Genomic DNA, 23,406 nt, shown 5'->3' on the forward strand with positions numbered 1-23,406 from the left:
ACCACACTAGGGATGGGCGCCTGATTCAAGGAAAAAAGAAACATTAGTGCCAAGACTTCCTATTCTAATCTTCTCAACCAGAAGAATCCAACTAAATGTGGCCCGGTTAAGGTCAAGTCAACCAAATTAATAAGTGATTATATGTAGGAAGCCAAAGAGCGCAAAGGTCTAGGGAATGTGTTTTGGAGTTGGCGGGACCAAACAATCTCCTGGCTGTACCCCTCTGAGCTGCCTGGCCATGATGGACTGACTTTCCATTCTGCTTTCTCATCTGTTAAATAGGAATAATACCTAATTCATTGGTTTGTTATGAGAATTAAATGAGGATTAAACTAAAATCTATCATCATCATTATTAAACGGGGAAGAGAGAGGAAGGAGAGGAGGAGGTCACAGGTACAATTTTGGTAGATTTGAGTTGATATTAATACAGAAGGAAGAACAAGTTAATGCAAATCTGGTTTTAGATGAGCTGTTTTTAGAGTGAAGACAGTTTGGTGTTGGAGACTGAGGCATTTAGATAGCAGATAATGCCCTCCTCATATACTTGACTTTCCTTTGATTTCAGATTCAGTTTCCAGAACTTCTAATGAATCCCTGTATCTCCCAATTTTCAACTGAATGCATGGCTTTCTGGAAGAAAAAAAAAAAACCAAAACACTTCATTTTACAGGCCCCTTGCAGATAGGCAATTATATAATGACAACTGTGACAAAGCAGAAGTATATGTATGGGACTTCTTCTTAGAGTAGGGGGACATGTTCCTCTTCATTCTTTTTTCTATCCTGGTGCCTAGAAAGTAAATCTGATGACTGGAGCTTTAGCAGCCACTGTGAGCCACGAGGACACATGCCACATCCTAAGCAATGGCAAGGGTTCTTAACAATTTGGCTGCAGCCCTTGGCTGCACAGAATCACCTAGAAAGTTCTGTGGGGTTTTTTGTTTTGTTTTTGTTTTTTTTTAAATATCCATGCCTCGCCTTCAAATACCTTGATTTAATTATCTGGGTTGACACCAACACATGGTGTTTGGGTAGGGGTATTTAGTCACTCCCCAGGTGACTAAATATGTGAAGCAAGGGTTAAAAAAACAGTGACTTAAACACATCATTATCATCTCATTATATTATGCAGTATCATAGTCCATCAAGACTTCTGCAAAAATGGCATAAGCAGATTAAGAGATACAAACCACTATGCATAAAATAAATAAGCTACGAGGATATATCGTACAGCACAGTCATTATTTTATTACAACTTTAAATGGAGTATAATCTATAAAAATACTGAATTACTATGTTGTACACCTGAAACTAATATTGTAAATCATCTACACGTAAATTTTTTAAAATGGCATAACTAATATACAACAATAATAACGGCTACCACTTTTTGAATACTCCATTATGCCATTATGTAGGCTCCTTGTAAATCATTTCACACTCATTTTCTAACTCAATCTCCATAACAACACTCTGATGTCAATATTATCATTTCATTTTTACTTCCTGGAAAACTGAGGTTTACTGAGTTTGAGTAATTGCCTTCAGAGTCCCATAGGTTAGTATACAAGCCCAGAACTAACTAAATCCAAGGGAGTTCTCCTAATCACCACAGGGTATGCCTCTCTCCAAATGAGTTTTACTAGCTTTGATTTCTTCTAGGGGTGCCACTGAAGGTGCTAATGAGCAGTGAGGTGGTGGGCAGCAAGGAGGAGGAAGAAGATAACTGGTAATATTTAAGATCCATCTCCTCTGAATAACCAGGAATTAACCTTACTTCTTGGGTCCTACGATTTGCTCAACAATGGGCCTAACAGAAAATCACTTTCCTTTATCCATCATGTAGATCTATTTAACACAGGTTTACATTTGTTTCCATGTAAACTTCTCTCTGATCTAGATCCAGAAATGTACCAAGTTCTGATTAGATTCCAAAACGTGAACAGAAGCACCGAATCCTCAACTCTTTTCAGCTTCCTGGTTTAGAAGTTTAAATAAATCATGTGAAATGCATAGAAAAACTCATCTCTTTCTCTCCTAATGTTTAATGATAATTTATAGCCCTAGAACTTTTGTAAATTTAACAGCCCATCAAAGTGTCTGAGAGCACACCAGTTCTAAGGACTCATTACATGGCATTAAACACAACTTTCCATAAAGGGCTATACAGCATGAATGGGTGGGCAGGCTCGTGAACAGCCACCACTACAATAATTTATCGTTTGTAATTTTGCCTTATTACTTGCAAAAACATTTGTTAAGGGGGGGGAGGCAGTTGTGGCAGTCTTACAAAAAAAGTACTTCACTACTCTGTCAATGCCGTAAATTACGAAGGCAGAGAAATCCTTTATGATCCTAAGGATGTGCTAATTCTTTTTCCAGCCACTCAAAAATGACAGGGAAGAAGTTTTCGGTAAAGTCTTACAGGATGTTAAAAATTCATTTCTTTGAACAGGGTGGTATTGTTTCTAACTTACCTCCTTTCCAAATTCCAAAGAACATCAATAAAAGGAAACGAAAAATGTAGAAATTTTTTCCAATATCAAGTGAGAGAGTCCCCTACTTTATCCAAATCACATCTTTAAAATGGTGTTTCTTTTGCTCCAGAAACATCTACGGGATCAGGTCTGAAAGAGGCCTTTATCCAAATCACATCTTTAAAATGGTGTTTCTTTTGCTCCAGAAACATCTACGGGATCAGGTCTGAAACAGGCCTTTATCCTGTGTAACTGGATTTTACACTACCGCAAACAGCTACCCTAATTTTGTCAAGGCATTCATCCTAAATAGGCAAAATCAGGACAACAATTATTGCTATAATTAAAAGGGAATGCTAACTTCACAGTGACCACAGACTAAGTTATAACAATAAAAGTCATGGTTGAAGTTTAGCATTGCCACCTGCATAAGAAACACCCTTCACATATTTTCCTTAAAACCACCCTACCAGATAACCAGGGACATTATGCAACTTTCATGATTTTCATTCTTTCACCATATACTATGACTGCAGATTTAATAAAATTCCAAAGTTTTAACTATCAGTACGTTAAGTATAATACAATAATTTTGCTGATAGCATAATTTTTACTACTACAAAGTAGGTCACTTATTTAGTTTAAGCTTAGCTTTAAAAAATGCTTTCTTCCCCTCCTTCTAGACATGTGGCCCCAAAGTCCCAGCACAGGTATCTTTATTTCTTTGCCAAATTCCACATATCACTTTTACTAACTTTGTTGACTGTAAAGACTCTCTCCATAAACTTCAGCAACTGAAGTGGTGGTGAATTTCTGCAGCAGAAATAGTTTTCCCATGTGAAAATTAAGTCATGGGATTAACTTCACCCCAAAAGAGCAGTCATTTGAAAATGACCCTACCAAAGTCGTAAGTAAGTTTAGCTAATTAACTTTATTCTTATGCATATGGAACAACATACATGAGAGTCTTGGCAAAATCAGTGGCTGCTTTATACAACGGATTCATTGTTTACCTTTAAAACTTCCTTCCATGAATAACATTATTTAAGGGAAAAAATATGGCTTTCACAAAGATCATATGTTACATATAAACAGTCACTTGCCAACTACTTAATACAGTCAAGACAAACGGTTCAAAAGTAATTTCAGTGATTTTTATCAGGTTAATTTTAATGTTTCCATAAACTTTCTGTGCTTCTATCTAACATGCACAAGATTGGCCCTAACACAACCCAAAATGCAAACATCTAAATATGGCTGGGAGATTTATCAATTGAGAGAAGAAAAACTCTCACCAAAATAACTTCTAAAGTTAGACTGCAGCAATTAATTTTTAAAATTCTACTCAGAATGGGACTTCCCTGGCGGCGCAGTGGTTAAGAATCCGCCTGCCAATGCAGGGGACATGGGTTCGATCCCTGGTCCGGGAAGATCCCACATGCTGAGAAGCAACTAAGCCTGCACAACTAATGAAGCCCGCGCACCTAGAGCCCGTGCATCGCGACAAAGAGCAGCCCCCGCTCGACACAGCGAGAGAAAGCCAGCGTGCAGCAACGAAGACCCAATGCAGCCAAAAATAAATAAATAAATTTATAAAAAAATATAAAATTCTACTCAGAGCTAATAAACAAGGGAGCTCTTTTTTTCTCCCCTGAATAATCAGCGGTTTGACTCAATCTAGTGAATTTAGTTGGCTCTTTTGACTTCAGGTGGCTTAGCTGACATACACTCTAAACTTGACAGGTGAGGTGTTTTGAGACTGGCTCATGTACATTTCTGTATTTAGCAACCACCAATAAGTTAGCACGATTATTAAATTCACAACTAGCCAATTTCTTCCAACAAATATGTACAAAGCAAAACCAAGACAAGTGAAAAAAATCATCATCAGGCTGCATGCCTTGATTCTTTTCCTGTCACTAATGACAATTTATATAAGCTACATAACACGTGATAATTTGAAGCACTCTGTTTACATCCAAAATTATAATTCTAATTCTTTATTAACTGGCGTTAAGTAAGAATTACTAGATTATTCCAAAGCTAATATTCCATAATAGCAAGCAGACACAGGTTAAACAGTCATCTAAAATTAGCTTATTCACTGTAAAATAAAGATTGAATGTTAAGGTATAAAATTATTCTAAATCCCCAAACACAGCAGAACCAATTGTGAAATTAAATGTGACACTTTCCATAATTCAAACTACAGTACTTGATTTTCGTCTTTCTCCTCAGCTACCCCTAAATTAAATTAGTCTTATTGATTATAACTCAGAAATCCCTGTCTTGTTACCATGATTTTCAAATTTTAATGAAATGTGCAATTCAGTTGTACATAGTTAGCTTGGTTTTCTTAAATTACAGTATAGGAGATTAAGTATACATTCAATGAATATCTCAATACTATAGCTGACAGACATAGTGAAAGCCAATTTCTTTGCTAGCTTAAAACAACTGATAAATTCAAGCGTCACAAACCGGTTTTCGGTCTACCATGATGGATGATCACTCATTATTGAAGTAAGATCTTATGCGTTGATTAGCAATGTTATTTAACTAATAAGCACTGGCTGCACATAGGTCCTGGAATGAAACAGAAGCCCTAGTCCAATTAAAATGAGTTACTGTGTATAAATGATGGTTAATGGCTTTAGTAAAAGCAGAACCACCAGGTTAAAATTCACAAGTCTTTATACTAGAAAACAGAAGAGTACACAGTATATTTTCTATAAATTTGCTAATGAGACGTCTATACTATGGACAGCAGCTCTGCTGGACCAAAAGCCCACATTATGCGCTTAGCCCTGAAAAATATCGTTCTGGTGTTACATACATTATAAGCAGCCTCAAAGAACACATTTCTGAAACTCAGACTGTTTTAGCATTACTTTCAGTGTAATGGGATTTGGATTTGGTTTTGATTTTTTTAACTTAAGAGAAAAATATTTCTTAACAACATTTCCTTGACAATCACAGAGCCCTCCCTGGGCCTTGTTCTTTATTAAGAATAGAAAGGATTTGTAACCCCCAGCCTCATCTCCAGACCATTTCTCCTGCATCCCCAGCCGAAAGCTGCAGGACTCACTCTCAAGCTTGCCTTACTTGTAAACAGTTCTGAGATGCCTTTCTTCATGGCTGATATTCGATTTTACACAGCATCATCAAATATGCTATAATGATTCCTGTTACTTCATTAACTGTTGCTTTTTTCTAGTAAAGAAATGATGTGTACCCCCCTTTCAGTCTTCTTGTCATAATAATATTTAAGTGATTTATTTCCATTTATTTGTTTGTTAATTTTGGTGAAATTAACATAAAAATATTACTAAAGGGGGATATTAGAGTCCCTGGATGAATTGATTTGAGCTCTCATCTCTCTATTTCCCAACAAATGCGGATGAGACATTCATTTTCTACACATAGATATAATAATAAATGTTATTAGCCACTTTATCACCTGAGGAATTGTCACCAAAGGAGTGTTTAGCATGCAAATGTCTGTACCAGAGCAACCTTCTTCGTCTTCAGAATACAAGCCAAGGCTTTATTAAATACTGCCTGGTCATTTACAACACACCAAAAACAACTGAGCATGCTACTTAAGATAAGAATACATTAGCATTAAGAGCATTAAGCCACTGTTTCTGTGTCATAAGGCACCAATTCTCAGCTGTAAATACACTTATATATATTTAAGTGTAATGTTTCATTTATTGAATCATGTATTTTATATTATGATGAATTTCAATTTCAATTACCAAAATGATGTTTACACAAGCTGCGAACATGTTTTTTTTTTCCTAGAGGAGAATAAGTCCTATTCATTAGCACTGCTCACTGTCAATTATGAAATACATTAATTTTCACTATCAGACCTATACAATACTTAGTTTCAAAATACGTCATCACTCAATGAGAATAAATTAAAATAAAGCATCAAGATTAACTAGGTTAGATCCACAGTAGCCTATAACCTATAAATAATAAAACTTAATGCTTATTAATTTCTTACGATGTGCCATACACGGAACGAAGCACTTCATGTATACTAACTCAATGTCATGCGTAAAACAACACTGTGAAGTAGGTACTGCTTTCATCCCTATTTTACAGATAGGAAAAAATGATGAACCAAGAAGTTAAAGAATTTGCCTATGACTACATAGCTACTAAGTGCAGATAATTAGTTCTAGAGCTTATGCTCTAAAATCTAAAAGAAGCCAGTATGTCATGCTGCCTCTTAAGAAGCCTTACATGAATCAAATGCTGTGTATTGCCAGCACCAAGAGGACTTTAACTTTTAAAATAAAGTAATAGGTTTATTAAGTTATTTACATTGTAGCACTTTAGAAGGTTCACGTTAGACACAGTCTCAAAAATGTATTAGTATATAAACTGAAACTCAAAACACAAAGTAACTAAAATAAATACTTTGCATAAATTGAGTACCTCCTCCTCCACTTTCCCAAATCCATTCATTATGAAAATTTGTCACTAGGTATATATAATATTGAAAGTATTTCTTTTTGTTTCCTACTTAGACTACAAGTTATTCATGGTTTGGAAAAGCAGCTATTCTATACATTATTGAAAATGCCACACCATACTGTACCCTGAGAACCCATGATAAATACTAAATACTATGTTGACAATGAGTAATGGCAACTGAAAACAAAATTACAATGTAACTCAAGGATGAAATATGAAGCTGAAATAAAATGGATATGAGTCCCATTCAAGCTGTCCCTTGGTCTTTTGAGGTCTCTGAAAAGAGAAGTCCTTATTTAGGACAAAGGAAGGTAGTATTTTTGAGGTCTGGGAAAGATAATGACATCAATCCTGATTAATATTACAATATTAAAAAACCAATTGTGTGAGAAAGACATGAGGAAGGAAGGATGAACAAGCCATTACACATAATTATTTTATTTTCTGCATATACAGAAAATAAATGCAAAAGGGCTAGCATATTATCTCAAAAATGTGGTTTTTAGGTATCTTAAATGATTTTCTTAAAGTCTCACATATTTGCCTCTAGTGAAAAGGAAAAGGGTAGGAAAGGAGACATTTTCATTCTGTACCTTTGAACTGCTTTTGTGCTGTTTGAAAATTACTATGTGCATGTATTACCGATTATTTTAATAGAAGTAAAATTTTAAGTGTCAGTCTACAATCAAAAATTGCAATACTCAGTAAATTCTGCTTAGTTATCTTAAACAATTAATAAATGATTAGTAAATAATTCTGAATATTCTGTATCTAAAACAATAGGCCAGGGAGAAAAATATAAGCCTATATTTAAAAATTTATATAAGCTCTATACTTTCCTTATATATATGGAATATACATACAGACATACACGTGTATATACATATATACGTATATATATAAATTTTGCCCATCATAAAACTAAAAGGGTATAACTGTAAATATTCACAGAGCAAACACAGCTTTCCTAGACATCAAAAAAATTACTAGTTTATGTGAAAACACAAGAACAGTTCTTCCTATAGAACACTGATGGATATGAAAAAATTGCTATCAAATGTTTATTTTATACCTAGTTTTTAATGCAAATGAAGTATAATTTGGAGATGCAGAGATGTATACTTTTCTAATGAAAATGGAAGATAAATATTTATTACATCCTCTTACATTATCTCTAATTTATTAGAGGTATTTTAACCATCATACAAAATATTTTAGCCGTTATCAACTTAAAAAGATTCAACACAAAGTATTAATTTTCCCCTAGGGAAAAATACAAGAGGAAAACGAAAGTTATCAGAAAGGCTTTTTGAGTCTTTACGTGGGGTCAGATTTCATCAAGTAACACATGTATTTGAAGGTTTTGCATTTATTTGAAATTTCTTAGGCATCACTCTGATTTCCATCACCCATCACGGGATGGGGCCAGTTTCTATAGGAAGCAAGGAAGCAGCCACTTGAAAGGGGGCCCCTGCACTAGGTCCTCCAGGAGGCCTTGGACAGGCGCTGGCCCCATGGCACAGCCTTCCAGCCACCAGCAACTCAGCACCTGAGTAAGAGAAGGAAGAGCAAACAGCGTGATGGGAGGTACCCGGCTGCTTCTCTAACTCATTCTCCTCTCTCCCTTTCTCTCTCCTTAATTCTCCTCTCCCCCCTCTCCTTTTCTCTCTCTCTTCCCTTTTCTTTCTCTCTCCCTTGTCTTTTTTGCCATCTCTCTCCCACTCTCCTTGTTTGACTCCATTCTTCTCTCCTTGTCTTTTTCTCACTGGCTCTCCACTCCTCTCTTCTCCAGGTTATTTTTTTTTTTCTGTCTCTCCTCTAACATTTCATGTAGCTGTGAACTGTGCCCTTCAACAAAAGCCTTGGCACCTTACAAGACTACCCCAAATTCTACCACTTGGGGAAAATTCCAGCAGGGAAAAACACAGATACAGCAGGTAAGCAAAACTAGCAAATATTGGCTGTTTCCTCTTTCTCTTCACTACACCTGCAATTCCCCATCCTGCCAACTATCTACTTTTCTCCTCTTTTTAAGCATACTATTCTCTGCTTTCTTGTTCATCCCCCTCTCCTGCATCCTTTCCCCCCTCCTTTGTTCTTCTCTCCGTCTCTGTAACACTTGTTGAGTTGTATAAATTATGATTTCATAATTAACCAAGACATACGAGTTATACATTTATAATTAGCCAGATGCTCCACAACCTTCCTCTTCAAATATACGTAAAATCTCACCAAATTTTACCCAGAGAACACTTCCTTCTCCCATCCTTTCCCCTCTTGTTAGCAAGCTTATAACAGAAAATTGGGAGGATGTGTCTCAAATAAACACTCTCCTAGGATGAAAATAATACTGTATCTATACAACTTTTTAATCCACCATAAGAGATCTCCAATATGGTTGTTGACGACATTCTTTGAAAATATTTTCCTAATCTATTCATGGGTCTCAAAATATTTATTTAAACTAAGTTTAAAAATTGTCCTTTCAAAATAATTTGGCCAAGATTACATTTTTTTTTAAGATTACATTTTAGAATTTACCTCGAAGTTCAGTATTTTATGTTTCTTTATATGCACTGAATCTGCACTAAACTCATTCTCCTCACAAGTGCACTTCTATGCACAGTGCAGAATATTTTCCATTTCTTGCCTTCCAATAAATGCACACAGAGGTATATAACAAGAAGGGAAAAGTCCTTCAGTAGTCTAAATTGAATTTATTTTTTCATGTGCACTCTGCTTTTTACAAATTTCTTCCTGCTTTCATTATTTCTGAGTCATTTGTTAAACTTCATACCAATCAGGCCAAACTCGGGGTCCTTTTCTGAAGGCTGCCCGCCCCGCAGCTGAGCCCCCGCGGCCGCCTTGCGCTGCTGCAGCACATTACTTCCGCTTTTCTAACTTTTCCACTTGTGAGCACCATCAATTATGCACTAGAATAACAGAGGCCTGGCAAGGCAGTGTAACATAAAGGCCGATTATGACGATAAATAATTTAAACACCTACGTGCCATGTTCCTTTTACCACTGATAGGAGGCCAGGGGAATGGGATAAACGTTGAAGATTCAAATGCACCACAACCACTAGTTTGGAGAAAGCCCACCGCACACTCACCAGTGAACCTTGCTGTTCACTGTCTGCCAGGAGCAAAGAGGCAAAAGAAATGAACTGCTCACAAAAGTATTCACACTTGAAAAAACTGAATAAGAATCGCAGAGTCCACAGATCCTAGCACCTGATGTTTATTTTTGGCCCTAGATGCAGCCCAGGAAGTTCAGGGAACACTATTTCAGAGGGCGTTGGCATCTTATACCTTCCAGAAAAAGGTAAACAACTACATATACAAAGGTTTTAAGAGAAAAGACACACTGTTTCCATGTAAAGTTACTTAAGCTTTAAGGAAATTCCAACGTGGAGTCTCTCACAAGAGTCTATACCTTCATTTGATGATAAAGTATAATTGGGAGCTGGCAGGGGATCAACAAATGTAGAGACTGCTGGTCTAACTCTCTTTTCAACTACCCTATCTCTCAACTGCAATTCAGAAATCCTTTACTTTCTATGTTTTAAATAGTGATTTGAAAATTCACAGCTGAGAAGAAACGTTACGTCCAAAAACTGCAGAAAAAACAAGTATCCTCCTTGCAATGCCCTGGGAAGTTCAAAACTCAGCAACATTGACAGCATCTGAATGCCAGGAGGACGTTGCTCCTTGTCCACACAGGCAAACTAAATTTTAAACTGACTCTTTAACATTGTACACCCAAACTAAAAAAAAAAAAAAAAGATTTCCAAACCGTGAAAGTTCAGATTAACTGTCTCGAGCCTATTCGTCTCCTTTATGGAGATAACTCCTAAAGTATAATGCAACATTTCTAATGCTCAAAAAAGGAAGACTAATCCCAGCGTTCTATGCAAGAGTGAAAAAGGGAAAGAATAAAACTAGATACCAGTAGGCATGTTTATAAATCAAAAGCTGACCTTAAAATATATGAAATTCAGGAGAACAGCGGTTAATTCATGTCAAATGATACCCGGCTTCATTTTTGGAATAAGGCTCCCATTAACTAGAAATATTCCAAAATTAATCCTTAGTCTACATGAGAGCTAATATTACATTTCTAAATGCAAATTGACGAAAACTCTAGGGGGAAAAACCATTTTGAACTGTGGTTTCCAGAAGGCTTCAGGTTTAGTCATGTCAAACTAAAGGGGGAGCAAAGCTTCTTAAAATAACATTCTTGTTAAATCGCATCCATATGATTTAGCAAATTGATATGGCCAAAGTCAATAAATCATGATGCAGAGTTTTTATTTTAATGTGTGACTGCTTTGATTTTATTTTATTTTTTGCTTTAAGCCAACTCCTTATCATTTTTAGCCCAAAGCTGGATGTATATTGTTGTCTAGGCAAAACAAGCTACTTCTCACAAAACTGGGTTCCTGCTTTTTAATGCCAACCCACCACCAGGAAAAGAAATGTGCCCACCAGTTCTGTGGGGCACAGAGCTAGCCGCCTCTGTGGATGCACCAACATGCATCCCATCAACTGCCTTTCAGTCAGCAGTATTTGAATTTGTAGATTTTTCACCACTTTTCAGCATGTAAGTGCTTCTTTTTTTCTTAACCCCAGGGATTTCATTTTGTGCTGACACATACTCAAGAAGCAATCTCCACGAAACTATCCTTTTAAGGCAAGCATTTTGTGCACTCCTTAATGATGGGTGTTTAAGAGAAATGGTAATTAGGATAGATTTTGAGCCTTAGGTAACAGTCAGTCTCACAGTGAGAGGGCTCACTACATTTAAGACCAAACTCCTCATTAAGAAATGGAGATATAAGATATGGGGATATATTTATATGTATAGCTGATTCACTTTGTTATAAAGCAGAAACTAACACATCATTGTAAAGCAATTATACTCCAATAAAGATGTTTAAAAAAAAAAAAGGAAATGGAGATATATCAATTCAGATCCTTGCAGACACACCGACAGTGAAGTCCAGGTTAGTAAAAGCACTCATCCTTACGATGGATGGTCTCCTGAATGAGCCAACACAAGGCAGTGCTAGTCTGCCCAGATTGTGAGCAAATGAAACTTCCTGGAGACAATTAAACCTAAGGGACATTGGTTGAAAATATTATTGAAAGTATCAGTGCTTTCAATATCATTCCCCTCTTTCTTATTCTTTTTATGACTAAAACTTTTTTGTTTAAATATGTCATTTAAGCTACCACATGAGATACTCTGCATGCTACGACTCTGATTCTGAAATCAGTTTCAGACAAAAGCAGACTACACGCTAGTAATGAAACTACCATGAAAACATATTATATGTGTGTATGTGTATAGGTATGTTTTGTATATATATTTGTGACTCATATGAGTCTCTCAAAACACATTCCAGTTAAACATTACTGTTAAATGAGAAAAAAAAAAAAGTAAGAAAACAAATCCTTGAACCAAGATGCCATGACCTCAATCCCTTCCTCACCCATGTACATGCATAAGTTTTCCTGCCCAGCTTGCCTTCAAAGATGGCAAACAGAATTTAATATTTCACGGAGCCCAAAGCACAAATCATGTTCAAATTCAACACAAAGAAATGCTTTATCTCATCCTTTATAGATTAATAACCCAGAACTGTGAGAAACTTCAGAAAGCCATGACAAGATTTAGCCAAATGACGTGTAAGTTTCTTCAGGACACTCTCAAACCATTAATGAAATGGAAAATATAAAATAAAGGATTTATTTATCAGTTTACTTTAAGATACTTGTTTCCAGAAGAGTTGCTATATCAAGCTACATGATTTACTAGAGCTAAAATAACTTGGAATATCGTATCCAATTTTTTTCTCAAGAGATAAGATTATATTCTCAAATATGGATGGCATCAGCCATGTATCTTGCATAACAACACTTCAATTAGAAAATTTAAAAGCTAAACCCCATGAAGACTGTCTAAAAGGGAAAGAGTGAAACATGGGCAAACACAGTCCCATAATAACCAGCTGTGAAGGTTACAAGGTTCTGACAGAGGAGTGGGTGTGATGATACTGATACGGGGCAATAATCTGTAAACCATCAGAAAAGAGCATGAAAAGTATTTAGCATTTTATAAATATTTGAGAACCAAGCAAGCATTTCTGGTTTAAATCAACCACATTTTAAACTTTCTGGTTTTATAAGAACATCCTACTATAAATCTTTCTAAAATTTGCCTGCTTTTTGTTTATTTTATTTTACTCAGGCCAGTAATGACCACTACAAATATCTAAATGCTGAACTAAGCAAAGATTCTATCTCTAAATTTTAATGTGGGAAGGTTAAATTTCTTCTATAAAGCCAACAACAGTAAATAAGCTTAGTATTGGTCACTTTCTTTTTTTCAAACCATAACTGAAAAATAAAATCTTCATAGAATCTTAAGGGGAATCAAAAGTCTGGAAAAAAACAAAACTATTGCCATATCCTCTCCAATTCTTAATCCACCCCCCAAAAAAGATTTTTAGTTAAAATAAGTCTTTTCAATCTATAATATTTAGAATGACAAGAGAAGTCCTGTGACTCCATCCTGCTTCCAGCATCTGTCAAGAAAATCACAAACCTAACTCTCAATTCATGGGAGAATGCTAACAGGAGATGAATAATGCTTCAGAGGGAGAAAACATATTATTAGAAAGGTTCAAGACCAAATACTCACAGAGAGCTGCAAAGCCATTTTTTTTTTTTTTTTGCTTTTCAAGCGTGAGTTATTGAATTAAAAAGATAAAGAACAAGTTATTTTTTAACGAAAATCCTCAAAATAGGAGAAAAATATAATGCTGTATATACGCCATTATATATATATATACACATATATAAATGTAAAATCTTCTATAAAGAAAAATAATTAAGCTAATGGCTTACTTTTTTAGGTCATTTTTGCGTTTCAATCACTTTAAAAAATTTTTTTTAATTTTTATTTTATATTGGACTATAGCTGATTAACAATGTGTTAGCTTCAGTTGTACAGCAAAGTGATTCAGTTATACATATAGATGTATCTATTCTTTTTCAAATTCTTTTCCCATTTAGGTTATTACAGAGTATTGAGCAGATTTCCCTGTGCGGTATGGTAGGTCCTTATTGGTTATCTATTTTAAATATAGCAGTGTATACATTTAATTATAAAACTACCTTTAAGGGCACCTACTGTCCAATCCATACAGCACATCGTATCAAAGATACTCACGTGAGCTAAATTGTTGAATACTGTAGAAGCATCTAGTCCGTACTGTAGGTAGTAAAAATTCAGCCTTCAGTTATAAAGGTATTTCTTTTAAAACACAACATATTACTTTGGACATTTAACACTCTCCCACTTTTCTCTATCCTATATCCTCACATACAGAAGAATAACATGCATAAATTGGGATTTTAAAATATGGGATATAATCTACACTTTCTAGAGTATTACTACTTTGAAAATGGCAGGGGACTCGCAGGGCAGTGACACAGCAGCATTCATTTGGTAAGTTTAAGAATACAACATTTACTTGCATAAGAATAGCGGTAGCCGAGGCAGCACAGCAGAGTTCAGAGCAGTCTCTGAAACAGACTGCCAGGTTTTGTAATCCCAGTTCTGCCACTTACTAACGGCGTCACCTACATCACCGTATTTAATCTATGTCTTAGCTTCCTCATCTGCAAGATGAGATGGCAATAAAAGAAGCTACCTCATAGGGTCATTATACAAATTATATGACTTAAACATATGCACACTGCTTGAAAAGAGATGGGTACGTAGTAAGAGCTAGGTAAGTATTCTCTTATTTTAAGGCTGTGTAACAGACTATGAATGCAGTAAGCATTCAGCACAGCACCAGATCCAGCACAATGGTAGCCAGTAGCAGTATTTTTATTCCAAAGGCACAGGTTAATAAGAGCAAGCTTTACCAATCATTAGTGCCTTTATAAACAGTGAACAAATAAATAAATGAGCAACTCATCTCACTTATTATCAAAGAAATATGTATTAAAACAACAGCTCTTTCTTGTTCATTAAATGAGATCCTTAAAAAAAAAAAGTACCCAGGTCTGGTAAGAGTATTATGAAACTATAAAGCAACCTGACAATATTACCAACAATTACACAATGTTAACACCGTTCGACCCAATAATCCTACTATTCTACCCTGGAGAAAAATCCAAAATATAAGGTAAGCTTTAAGCAAAAAAAAAAAAAAAAAAAAAAAAAATTAAGTTATCTATGTGTCATTTATATTTTGGAAAACTATATTATGAAAAGTTATATGTCTAACAATAAAGAATAGTAATTCAGTATTTCTAAATCGTCAGAAAGTTTTGGATATGCCACATACATGCTCCATCGTGGCCTGTCAGAGATTATTCATATGTTAAAGGCACTCAAAGGCTCAGATGTAATGTCATTTCTTTAATCCAGCTTTTCCCAGGCATATTGGTAACAAACTCTGGGGGAAAGCGTAGCTAATAAGATGGAAAAGTATTGGTTAAGTAAGTAATGGTTAATCGTCTTGATGAAAGTTTATCCAGTCATTGACAAGGATAATTTCAGTATTATACAGGCTGCTTCCAGAAATATTAGAAAATTTTTACTATATAATATTAAGGGAGAAAAAGCTAGATGCAATGAATTAATTAATAGCCAAGCACATGAGAAAAGCTCAAATGGAAATATCCCAACATGAGTTGTAGAACTGTGGGAAAATGTTTCTCTAAGGCGATGCTACTTCTCTAATGAAAACAAATCCGTAATAATAAAACCAGGTGAGTTAGTGATATCAAGTCCCATCTTCCCTCTTCCTGATTTGGAAGCATAGTTTGTTTATCTGGTTGTTACTTTAATAAGGCCTGAGGGGAGACTCCTTACTGAAAGTGACCTGTAACAAGAAAGTAGAAAACAGAGCAATCATTCAGCTTCACCAGAGGGATACGTGGAAGCAGCCAGCCCTGTCAATTTGAAAGAGGCTAATGAAACATTATCTGCAGGTGAGCGGATTGTCTCGCCGCATTACAACTCTAAGCTACAAATGATTTCCTAACCACAGAGGTAACCACTCTACAGATACTTTGAAAGACAAATGAGAATGCTGGCACACACAAGGTCAATCACAAACCTCCCAGACAACCTTGGTGTTTCTCCTTCCGCAGGAGAAGATGATCTGGGGGTCCTGCTGGGCATACCTAAGCAAGCCACACCACAGTCACTTCTCTTGTATTTCTGAGTTTGAATTTTAGCAGCCTGGTATACATTCCTATTTATGTCTAAATAAATAAAATGTATGTATACATAAACTAAAGCTCGCACATAATTTGAAAGCTGTGATTTTCCTTACGATGGAGAAAATGAATAAACATCATTTTCCAATCCCGATAAATGTTTGATTATGATTAAAATGGTTTCACAAAATCATTATACAAGAGCATAGTAGGCTATAAACTATGGGGGGGAGAAAAAAAATCAGTAATGGACAGTTCACTCTTATCTATGAACTTTTTTAATAAATCAACTCCCCAGGTTTACTGGGACCATGGTTTTATTTGATGCAATACATTCTAATCAGGGATTTTTATTTTAATTTTCTTTTTATGACCTAATGATGCACTTAATTTTTAATTAAATTTCATTTTGAAGTATAGAGTATGTATAAAAGCCAAAGCAAGTGTGCAGCATCTGTTCATTGCATCTGCACTCACTACCACAAAAATTAACCTTAATCTAAAGAGGCACAAATGGGTTTTTATGCCATCAGGAGGCCCAAGTGCTTAAAAATCAATGACTGTCCACCCAGGCAAAGAACAGCTGTTTCCTAATATTCCAGTTCCACATTGAGGCCAGCCTCAACCCCCAAGGACTAGCCTAAAAGTGCCCACATTCTCGCTTCTCCCAGTTGAAAGTGTCAGAGAAGGACACTATCTAAAAGCCATGAAGTAGGTTAAGTGGAGACAAGACAGAGAGGACCTGGCCTAACCAGATGGTATTTGGAGAGGCAGCTTCTATCACTATCACTTGATGCTTTCGTAAAATCATAATCAATATTACTTTCTGTGTCCAGAAACCTACCTAAAGAAAAAACTTACCCATTTGCGTTAAAAGGCCAACGAATGTTGAGAGTAGACTGATTCCCAACCCTGTAAAGCAGAAGTTCTCTCTCTGGAACCCACGTGACTTCTAAAGAATATTGCATAGGACTTACCTGGTGGCGCAGTGGTTGGGAATCCGCCTCCCAATGCAGGGGGCATGGGTTTGAGCCCTGATCCAGGAAGATCCCACATGCCATGGGGCAACTAAGTCCGTGCACCACAACTACTGAGTCTGTGCTCTAGAGCCTGCGAGCCACAACTACTGAGCCCACGCACCACAACTACTGAAGCCCGCGTGCCTAGAGCCCATGCTCCGCAACAAGAGAAGCCACTTCAATGAGAAGTCCGCACACCACAACGAAGAGTGGCCCCCACTCACCACAACTAGAGAAAGCCTGCGCACAGCAATGAACACCCAATGCAGCCAAAAATAAATAAATAAATTTATTTTTTTAAAAAAAAGAACATTGTATAATCGGGCAGTCATAACAGCCTCAGAAACTGTGTGCTTTTACCTTCCAGAATGACATGACATCAAGATGTAACGGAGAGAAAATAAAAGTTGACGTGTGCAAAATAGGAGGAAAGAGAGGATACAGAGGTTGGCCATAGTTTTCCTTGGCATACTGGGATTTTCTAGAAGTTCTTTCAGGGATCACTTTAAACACAGAATTCCATAGGAGAGAGAAAGGGGGAGAAAAATCTCAGAAATCACAGATGAGAAGACAGACTCATGCTCTGTGTGACATCTAAAATGTCATTTTGCCTCCTATTTTTCCCACCTACAAAAACAAAATTAAACAACAAAATTAGATGAACTTGAAGAACCCACGTGGCACCATCTTTATAAAGCTTTCCTGATTCACTCTAAGAACTAAATTTTAAAAGCCACATATTGGGATAAATTACTAGGTAACATAAAAAAGCTACTAGGTGGCCTTCACAATTAAGTAGCAACAAGACATTTCTCTTCCAACATTGAGGCACTCTGTACCACCTGACCACCAATGACACCTCAGGAGATCTACCAAATGAGCTCAGCATCTTGCCATCTTAGTGTCCCCACTGTGGGCAGCTTCCCACCATGGGGGATGATAAGCCCTGAACCATGGGACTTGAGTGGTGGCAACTCTGGCTGATCAGACATTTAAGTCCAGTAATTTAAGGGAGCATGAGTCAAGTGGGTTGAGAAATCATGCAAAGCACCCTCTACTGACTGCACAGAAAACCATCGCTCTATTGACTGCTTCCCAGTCTGTCCTTCGGGGCCCAGAGTCCTCGCTACAGTGATGTGCTGTGCTCCATGCACCCTGGGGTCCCGCCTGGACCCAACCATCTGGGCCCTGAAAGTTTCCATGGTCCCCAGCCTGAATGGTGATTGTCTCCAGAAGCGTCTTTACTATGTTTCAAGCATCAAGGCTTATTAAAACCCCGAAGGGAAGTAATCCCTGAATGCCACTAAAAGATCTCCAGCTGCTACCATTTATGAAGTAGGCTTGACAAGACAGGGAGAGGAAAAGGGGTGGGGGGAGCAGGAAGGACGGGAAGAGTGAAGAATTTAGACAAGGGCAAGTTATCCAAACAGAGCCCCCATCAAAAAAGAGTCATGTTTTATCAGCTTAAGCTTTCCTGCCTCCTTTCCCAAAGGTATTCCCCCCCTCAACTCTCATTAACTCTTCTTTATAGCTGTCTATTTTCTTTAAAAAATAATAATAAAGGCAGCACATGGCTAGAGAAAGTCCCTAAGTGTGTGAAAATTAGAAAGATGAGCCAGATGAATTACCTGGGAACAGGACTGAATATGTCTTCCCTAAAAGTCTGGAAGGAAAATGGTTTTTTCATGGAAGAGAATTAGAGTAGCTCTCAGTATCTGTCTCTCCCTTCTTCATTCTTTTGAAAAGGTCTTTTCATCTCATTAAGTTAAGCTGATTAATAAAAATTCAGCAGTTTGCCCATGGATCCTTTAGAAGTGGCGTTACAAGCTGAAAGATGCAGGCGGAAGGTTTTTGTGCTAGAGACAATAAGGGGATGACTTCTTAAATCCGTCGTTGTCACCCTCCATTAGACAGAAATAGTCACCTTGGCTCAGATTCGTCTGACAAACATTGTACGCTACTTGTTAGCTCCTAGTAACCTTCGCAAAAAGTTTAGTGCTTACTTATAAACAAAAGGAGGGAAAAAGAAACATTTAGAAAGAAAGTATGAGAACACTTTGCTTCATTTCAAAGATTATTTATACAAATTAATAAAGAAAACATGGCCTGTAGAAGAAGGTCATTAAAGGGAAAAAGCAATGTTATCTAAAGAAATTTCTCACGTAAACACAAACTTGCACGTTTTGCAGTAAAGCAAAACAAGCAGATAAATTCAGCTATTCATTTATGAATAACTGTTGATTTTGTTATCCAAAAATACTTTTGTTAATTACCTAGTCAGTACCTAACACAGTAAATGCTCAAGTTAAAAAATGAATTTCTTCAACGAATTTAAGACTGTCATTTACTTTTAAAGCTGAAAAAATTGTCAGGTTATATAATGTCACGACTTGCAAATGTTTTCAACTGTTCCAGTATGAGTTAAATTCATCCAGAAAAAATGATTAAAATGAGCAAATCTGCTTTGTAGGAGTTGAAGCATTTTCTTAGCCACCTTTAACCTGCATAAACACTAAATTGCTCATTTGTACTTTATCCAGAGATGACTAAATTAAATTTATACTACCATTCATGATACTTTATTTAAACGCCCCCCTAAAAGGCACTCACTATTCATGTTAACGTCATTACCAAATTTATTTCTATCAAATCTTTGTATACGTGACAGTGGTTTTAAGTGCCATCTTAAACAATTTGCCCACAATATATTGAATCAAGTTTTATAGTTAGTCTAGTTCTAACATTAAATTTGTCCCAAAATACCAGAGCAAATAAGTGTTTTTGTCTGAATCTTACTTCAAAAGGATTTGGGGGAAAATGTTATTTTTACTTTACTCATATCTTGTGGACACTGCATAGACTTAAAGTCATCAAGTCTGTACAGAATAGCCCCCAAATATTCAAAGTGTTTGGCATTTTTAAAGATGCAATTCTTGATTTGAAGATCGTTAAAATAAACAAACAAAAAAACACCATTAAAGGCCCATCCTAAGCCATGACCAAATCAGCCATTAAGCTATTACTGTTTTCTCCAGGTAAATATGGAGGATTCAGTTACATGAAGAAAGCCAAACTCACCTGACCACACATTCCCTGTGGCCTGAAGCCTGTCACCTGCTTTGCCATCATCAATCCATCTCTTCAAATACCTAAGAGGCTGATACCAAACAATGTGGCTGAGAAAAACAATGAATAAGGATCTATTTACACTTCTACTGTGAAGAATAATCATAGGTTAGCTGTGGCTTATAATTATCAAGTACAAAACGTGTTAACTAAAGCGTAGCTCCTTTTTAATGAAATGAAAGATGAGCAGAATCTAAGCAGATGCTATATGCTTAATGGCATTATCATTCTCATATTTTAAAAATCCTACAAAGCGCCTACTGTGTGCCAAGCACTATGCCAACTACAGTAAAGATTAACAAGGCATGACCCTGACACCAAGGCGATTACAGTGTATCTGATATAATTAACGTCTTCAGGGAGGTGAGACAGTTGCTACCAAGGGATACGAAAGGTAATGAGGGGAAGGCACTAGTTAAACGTGTGGGTGCTAGTTCTTCCTTTCACAGATCCACTTGATTTCCTGGTCTCCCTGTAAACATGCAGACAGGAATAGTTACGTGTACTCATGTTGAGTGTGTCATTAGTGAAAGACGTAGCTGTTAAAACCATGAGAACATTAAAACTACTGCTTCTGAAAAAATATTTTCATGGAAGCGTGGAGGTAGGGCTGGGGATACTGTTACCTACTACTGGGGTACTGTCACTGAACGTAGTTCTTAAGACGGAAGAGTTCCTGACTCCGAAGAAATGTGAAAAAAATCTTACTGAAAAAGCTTCATCATGTAGGATTTTTTGTGTGTAAAGGATACACATTCGAGATCAGTTCTCCAAGTTCCTCCAGATACAGTCATTTTACTGTGGAATTGGGACTTCTGGATATTATTATCAGTGCACTGTAGATAGCTAATAAGCAGGTTTAACTAAAATATCATATAAATGATAGTTATGCATAATATGGGTCCTATAATACAAATTATCGACTTTTTTTTCAAAAATAGCATCTTTCTGATGATGTCACTCTGATAATATAAAACAAAAAGCAAATGACATAGTAGATGAAATAATTTGCAGATAAAATGCAGTTTATATATGTATTTAAATAAAATGATTTGTTTTCCATATTAACTGTTATCAATGTATTTCTATCTTATGCAATTCTGGAAACTTAAGAACCAGACACTCAAACTTTTCAGTCTAAGTATACAGCTATTTTATATATATATATATATATATATATATATATATATATATATATATATACACACATATATATATATATACATATATATATATGTGTGTATATATATATATATATATATATATATATATATATATATACACTTTCTTCAGCCTCTCACAATTTCATCATGGGTACAAATGTCTATAATGGATTAATAGTAACTCAATATTTGTAAAAAACATAGTTTAAAATCATAGTTTCATAATCAGCATTGTTATTATAATGAGCTCTTATTTTAAGTAGGTTTTTTAATCAACATACCTATATTGTTAGCTAGAAATAAACATCAGCAAAATAAACCTACTTTAATACTCATTCTGAAAACCAACAATGAAAGGTTACAAAATTACAAGCTAAGGGGAAAAAAACAGAGTCTACAAAAGTTAAACTTGGATTCTTTAAATTTAGTCAGACTGCTTTTATTAGATAGCAGGGAAATGAAAAATGTTACATTCATGTCCAACAAATTACTAAATGCAGAAACACACTGCAAACACACACCCGCTGTCCATAATCGCTACTGCTCACAAATCAATCTATTTGGATGAGAACAAGACCTGACCTCTAAGAGGACACATCTTCGTGCTCTGTGATTGTGATTAGTCCACTGAAAACCCACAATGCCACAGGAAATGGGGTGAAGACAGTCCAATCTACCCATGAGACTGATTAGGAATAATTTGACTAGAAACTACTAAGAAAATAGACCCTGAGGTGGGCCAAGCATCTCCAAATAAATGAGACGATTTCTCCTCTGTAAACAGGTTTCTCTAATACAAGGAAGGCATAAAACAGGTAAGTTAGCTAATAATTACTCATTACTCTTTATGTCTACATTTATCATCATCGTGATACAAGTGCATAAATCACTTAAAATTTTAATTGATTTTCTGGCTGAATCATTCTTTCTTGTATAGTGAACTGGCATCTTGGAACTTATTTTAAAGATCCAGTGTGTCTTGCCCACTTCAGTTTTCACTGATTACTAAAGTAATGTTTGAAACGTTCATTTCATATTATAAAGCCTACCATGACATTATTTAAATTTTTTTAGTAGTAATGTAAAAATAAGTATGCAAAATTAGACAAGACACAGCAAAAAACAGGACAAAAGACTGAGTCGTAGTTATATAACTTATGATAAAGATTTAAATTGTACAACTGTATTCTGCGTTCCAATACTTATTATACATTTACCCAATTTTCTAAAGTCTTTCCTATTCTACTTCATAACTCCTCCCAATGGAAAACAAATGAAAACCAAACAGTTCAGTAAATCAACTTGTGATTTAGATCTTACAGATGTGAACTAAAGAATATTTTTTTAATTCTAGGTCCTTCTTTTTCTTCTTTTGAAACACTTCTTAAAAACTCTTCTTAATTTTTAGAACCAAATTAAAATGGGTGTTTAATCAGATACAATTCCGCCAAAGTCTCCCTGTGTCAAATCTCAGGATTGGATTCATTAACTTGTTTGAGAGTGGATTGGCTAGTTTGTATATAAAACATATACCCAAAGCTCTGAAATTGTACATTATTTTTCTTACTGATTAACCGTAACTTCAGGATGGTTTTCCAGATAAATCCTTAAATTCATGTTTAGAAGTAACACAGAAAAAAATGTTTTAATCTTTAAAGTTTGAAAGTAAAAAACAAAAAATCATGTGTGTGTTTTCTTCAAAAGTTTAGACATGTAGATACATATGTATTAGTTCCTCTGCACTAATAAAGCAAAAATGAAGTTGACAATGACCTCCCAGAGGACAACAATCCTCTCATTTCACAGATGAGGAAACTCAACTTAACCAAGGTTAAGTGACTTGCCCAAGGTCAAACAGTTAAGTAGTGTCAAAGCAGTGAC

The 23,406-nt window shown here is 35.8% G+C and overlaps 1 protein-coding gene across 4 annotated transcripts in view; it reads right to left on the minus strand.

The window, feature by feature from the left end:
- The window catches only part of EFNA5 (ephrin A5), a 277,269-nt gene that overhangs the window by 230,045 nt on the left and 23,818 nt on the right, over positions 1–23,406 (minus strand). The window contains exon 1 of one of the 4 annotated variants that reach the window (XM_082380121.1): positions 20,315–21,541. The exons of the other annotated variants lie outside the window; for them this stretch is intronic. The gene's annotated coding sequence lies outside the window, so the exon portion shown is untranslated. Of the gene's footprint in view, positions 1–20,314; positions 21,542–23,406 lie in introns of those variants that run through there. 4 annotated transcript variants of the gene reach the window in all.

This window comes from Balaenoptera borealis (assembly GCF_965194805.1).
Source record: "Balaenoptera borealis genome assembly, chromosome: 2".
NCBI lineage: Eukaryota > Metazoa > Chordata > Mammalia > Artiodactyla > Balaenopteridae > Balaenoptera > Balaenoptera borealis.